The following is a 6,137-nucleotide window of genomic DNA, read 5'->3' as shown; positions in this document are numbered from 1 at the left end:
TGTGTACTCTGATTATTTTGCTGGTTCCTTTATGTACTTGATATGTGAATTGTACTTTTATTGTGTAAATATCATGCCTTCGGGCCCACATGTATATAACTATTGTATCACAATTCGGGTATCAAGTATTATAGGATCATTCATAGGTAAAACTTAGTCTTCCGCTGATCTGATGAGTTTTTACTAGTTGTGTGTATGCTGTGGTGGAATACAGTATCAGATGATCCTGGCAGGTTTGGGTTAACCGGTGTTAACCTGGTCACTGGCCTGGTTCAGTGTGAACGGGGTGTGACAAATATTGTCCCTCTTACAACTCCAAGAGTAGTCTCGCCTTGCTCAGCTATTAATGCAAACACTTTCCCATATGCATGTGGCTTCTTAGTAAATGCTAATGAAGAAGTCGCATATGGCTCTCTTGGCTTCCTCTGGGGACAAAACCTGGCAAGGTGTCCTGGCTATTGACATACATTGCACTTTGTGGATATAAGTTGGGTAGTGGTGGTTGCTGGTTGAGACTGAGTAAAGCTTGACCTGAGTCAGTCTTCTTGGGCATAGCAGTAGATGTAGCTCCTTTTACAAATTTCCCAGGTTACCTTCCAGTACCCACTGCTTTGGATTTTCATGTGGCCTGTATCTAATACCCTTCCCTTTGCTTATCCTCAATGGACTTGGCTATCTGAACTACCTCTGCATAGGTCTGGAGCCGGTGTGCAACTAACATAGCTCCAATGCTAGATCTTAGTCCCTTCTCAAAACTTTTGGCCTTTGCTCTATCATTCTTCATATGCTCAGGTGTAAAATAGTATGGTGCCTCAAATTGCTGCTGATATTCCAACACTGACCTAGGTGCTTGTTCCAAAGCCATGAATTCAGATTCCTTCCTATCTCGCACACTTATGGGAAAGTAGTTCCCATAAAAGACTTCTACAAAATATTACCATATGGGATGAGGATGTGTGGCTAATAATATGGGTTTGGTAGCCATCCACCATGCATGAGCTTCATTTTGTAACTAGTAACTAGCACACAGGATCTTCTGCTCATCATTGCAGTCCAAAATTGAGAAATCCTTCTCCACTCCCTCTATCCATTTAGCAGGAGCCAATGGATCATGGGTCGCCCCACTGAAATATGGAGGTTGGTACTTCTGAAAATTTTTCATCAATTTATTGTTATCAGTCCACACTTGTACTATTGGAGGGGTTTCCAGAGTCTGTTACCCTATAAGTGTTTCCATTGCTGGTGCTAATTGGGATGTTTGTCCATTGATAGTTTGAGTAGTGTCTGGAGCTCTAAATGTAGATAGAGGATTGGAAGCGGGAGCTGTAGGGGCTGGTGGGGGTGATGCCATAAATACATAATTTTTTGGTGATTCCCTGGCATGTATGAAAGTGGTCAATTCTTCAACCATTGCCCTTTGCTACTTCTATTGTTGCTACATATTTTGCTGTGTGGTTTGTTGTAGCCCTTCTTGTATCCCTTGCACTATATTTGTTACAATGGCTACCACATCTTGTGCTGTGATCACTGGTGGTGTAGGTGGTGGCACAGGTGCTACCACTACAGGGACAGATGTATGTGCAGGTAAGGTCACCCCAGCTGCAGTCTCCCTTCCTGCCTCATCCTCTACTAGCACATAAGGGGTAGCTCTGGCACCTTGACCCCTCCTCCTTCGTCGTAGCTCATACTGAGTTTGAGCATGCCTTGGTGGCATTTTTGAGAATTCTTGGAAAATAAATAATTGATTAATTCCCAAAAGCTCAACACATATCCAGTAAGAATGAGTCATACGATATGCTTCACATAGAATTAGTGTCTTGATATCTAACCAAGTGTGCATATACATTCACAATTTATATAAAATGATTTCATTTCCCTTGTCCTTGTGGATGTCTTTAATTTTCCTTTCTATACCCGTTATTACTATTATAACAACGAGTAATATTTCCCCTAAATTTTTATCTTGAAGCTTTTAATTTATTAAATCCTATGACACTAGATTTCCTAAGATCTTATGGGTTATGATGCTTTTTGCCCCAATCTTAGCTCTGATACCACTTTGTATCATGCTGCCTCCAATAGGCCAAGGCATGCGGCACTGGACACCTCACCGTATCCAGTCAGCCTGTTTCCCCAGGATCTAGACTAGGGTAGATTATAACACCATAATTACACTACTAAAGATCATAGTTCATATATACATGTGTAGTCCAATAATAATATACAAGCTCCAGTGCCATCTAAGTGATAAGATATATTTACAATTATCCAAGTGAAAGTTGCTAACCTTACAAAAAGAGAATATTTACACAGTTTACAATATCTCAGTTGTAGACTATATATAGCAGAGTATATATCAGCAAAAATATATACATAAAACATATAGGTATAGTCTATCATATTCCTTAGAAGAACTAACCTCCGTAGGCACAGTCATCACATCCACAGTAGGGTCCATGATCAGTTTTATCTTCTGGAAGATTGGCTAGGTAATCCATGGCCACTGTCTTATGATCATGGCTAGCAGTCAACAAAACACCAGTCTTGTCATCTAGAAAAGTAAATAAGAGGGGTCAGCATGTTATGCTTATGAGGGGGGAAGTAAGAAAACACAATACAAATGATGCAATGCATATTGCACACCTTATCTGATGCTTATGAGTTCATTTAATAAGACAAAACTTCCTATACCATTACTAAGTTTGCAATCAGCGGTATTGTACTACGCAATGTAGGTGGTATTCCCTACCCTATACGTTGGATCTCAGGAATACAAGCTGGTTACAGGCAGGAGTCAGCTAGTCCTTGAAAGAACCTCGGTCCCCTGACTAACCCCTAGGTTAGTAACATCAAGCAGGAAGTGTACAGTATGTCATACCTCACTGCTATCTGTCTCTGGGTATAGTACATCGCACCATGAAAGTTTATTGCTGATCAGGCAGCCATGGGTCAGGATTATTCAGTACCGATCCCCCTACTGACAAGGGGTTGTAGCACTAGGGAGGGGATAACCTAACCCACAATTTCTACATGATGCATATTCAATCATCATCAATTCACAACATGCACACAATAATCATTGGGCACCTATCATTGTCCCATATTATGTGGCTTACCTGTTCTGACTTCCCGTTCCACAAATCAATATTAGCACAATAACAATAGTATATGTACACTGTTTGAGATTTAAAAAGTAACTGCAAGCATACATATTGGTGTAGCTAATGGGTTGACCATAAGGAGAGCAGCCACTTTATTTTTAGCTTCCTAAAGTAATGTGAAAGTGAAGTAATTAATTATAGTGATCTACTTCTAACTACTGCCCTAAACCAACGCATCTAAGAATTTAAATAATCAAACCACATAGATAAAAAATAACTAAAATTAAAAACTAAAAATAAAGAGGATGGTTCTCTAGCAGGGGCAAAGCCAACTCATACACTAGACATGAACCTTGGGGGAAAGAGAAAACAATAAAGTAAAGGCTGAAAGTAAAATCCTAAGTTAAAAAGGAAATGGTAGTCAAAAGAGGGAATGAGAGGGGGGAGAGAAGACTTATGAGAAGCCTATTTACCTGAACTTCAATACTTGAACTTGAAAACTTGATAACTTGGTTGAGATTTGAAATACTACTAGTACTAAAACCAGATTTGGAATAAACCAAATCTGAAATTGCTAGTACTAGAAAAGACAAATCTGAACTTGAAAGAGATACTCTATAGCTTGTTCTTGTCACTTAGAACTAAACCTAGAACTAGAAAGCAAACTTATAATTGAATAAATTAAAGCCATGAGAATAAAAGAAAATTGAATTCATTAAGTATAACTCCATTACATAAGTGCATAAGCCAAAAGTAATAGCAAAGAACTAGAGAAAAACTAAACCTAGAGGACAAGAGAGGCTAAAGAAAATCCTAAGAGAGAGTGTGGTCCGCTACTTGCTTGAGTGTGTTCCTTATATAGGGAATGGGGGTAGGATTAGGACAATAAGTTGGTTTCCTAGTTGGAATCTAAAATACTGAGGTGGCAGTAAGAGAGAGTGAAGAGATAAGGGAGAGAAAAGAGAGGGAAGAAAAATCATATCGAGAGGGAGAGGTATCCAACGATTTGGGTGTGATTGAAGGTGTAATATCCTGCTTCTTAAACCCGGTCTGATTTCGCGATTGAACCGGTTTAACCATGCAGGAACCGAGCCAGAGGATATTAGAGCGGACTCCTTATGGGCTATGATGGCACGGGTGACCTTAAACACCGGCTGGCCCGACAAGTCCGAGCCAGTGCCAGAAGAGACGGGAGTGCCCAAACCGTGTACGTGCACCTACCATAAGGCTATGTACGGATAAAACAGGTATTATATCCGTATTTTAAGGTATATACGTATGCTACATCGTATGCCTGGGGTGGGGTTCGTGCCGAGGTCCGAACCCGGTCAAAATCCCAAGTTTTGGCTCTCAGGTGGGTATAACAGGTGGGTACACCCACCCACCTGAGTGACCCATCCAAGACTATTCACTTAAATAGGAATAGTATATAAGGCTTTATGATTTCTTTTCTTTCCATTTATTACCCTCGTACGTTTGGTGAGAAAAGTAAAGAGGAGAGAGAAAGGAAAGGGAAGAAGGAAGGAAGAGGAAGAAAAGAAGGATTTCAGTGGCGCCGAAGCTCGATCTTGCCATTCCGGTGCCGGGAGAGTAATCTACAACTCTAGATCTACAGTTGGAGGTAAGAAAAGTTGGGTTTTACGAACGTTCACCATACCCAAGCTTTAAACCCTTGATTCGAGTATGGTTTCTTGAGATCTTGTAAATACCATTTGAAATGATGAATCTAAGGTTTAATAGATGATTTATGTGTTGATCTTGAAGGATTTGAAGAGATATTGACAAGGTAAAAGAAGCATTGTGAGTTGGAAGTGATTTGAAGGGTTTGAAGTCATTGTTGGGCAAAGAAGGTAAGATGGATTTCCCTCACTTGAATCTAACGTAGATCTAGGTTAGAACCTTCCTATAGAACCTTGAAGGTGTGAAGAATGGGTGGGGAAAAGCCCCATTTGATTCCCCAAAGGATGGAGAAATTGGGGAAGAAACAGAGTCATTTCCGCCAAAACCGGTGGGTACAACCGGTGGGTACCTACCGGCCTGAGAGTACCCACCTGAGAAGGGGGGGTCCCTGGCCAAACCGGCGGGTATAACCGGCGGGTACCTACCCGCCGGTCATAACCAGTGGGTATAACCGGTGGGTAGACAGCCCACCTGTCTTACCCACCTGTGTGGCCCCGAAGGTGATCCTTATGTCCGATCGAACCCAAATCGGACGTGTGACCTTCTTTTGACGTTCTAAACACGATTTTGACATCGGATTTCATTAAATTTGATTCTAAAATGGTGAAGTTCTAACCCCTCTCAATTATGTTAGGTTCACCAAATCCTACCCGATTTGCTCTGGATCTCACCCGTACCGAACGGGAATCCTTGTACGCTACAAGTAAGTGGAGAGAGGACGTTTGGCCTTGTTTCAAGGCATTTGTTTGGCATTCATATAACTATATCTAATCTAGTCACGTCATCATGAATAGGCTATATAGATTAGTCATTCCACACATTGATGTGCATATATACTTTGTTTACTTTTCAAATGCCAATTGAATGAGATGTTTATATGATTGAATGTGGACATCATGGTGCATAATGCATTGATAGACTAGATGCCGTAGTTGGCTTGGAAACGAACGCATTGGTGGCCCGTGGAATGGGACACGGAGGCACTATGCAGTCGTACTATTGTCATATAGGAGCATGCGGTATTAGGATTCTCACCATCCTGTGCTACGACCCTTCCCAACAGGGGTTAGGTGTTGGGTTACCATTTGGGGGGAAGCAGAGGCCGCGGTTGTTGGACACTGTGGCGGTTAGGCATTATGCCCGACGAGTCATGTAGGACAGTCGGTAACCCCGGTGGTACATTCAAGAGGGCCAATCGTACTGCTTTTAAATTGCTGGAGTCAGCACCTTTATTTTCAGTCATTTACATTTCTGTTGAGAGCCGATGGACGGCATTGTCTTTACTTTTCCGAGTACTCACGGTGGGCCTTCTCCAACAGCCCTATGGGCGTATCACGGGAGGGAGTTCGTGGCTCG

The sequence above is a fragment of the Macadamia integrifolia genome, chromosome 8, assembly GCF_013358625.1.
Source record: "Macadamia integrifolia cultivar HAES 741 chromosome 8, SCU_Mint_v3, whole genome shotgun sequence".
In the NCBI taxonomy this organism is placed as follows: domain Eukaryota; kingdom Viridiplantae; phylum Streptophyta; class Magnoliopsida; order Proteales; family Proteaceae; genus Macadamia; species Macadamia integrifolia.
This window is presented reverse-complemented; position numbering follows the sequence as displayed.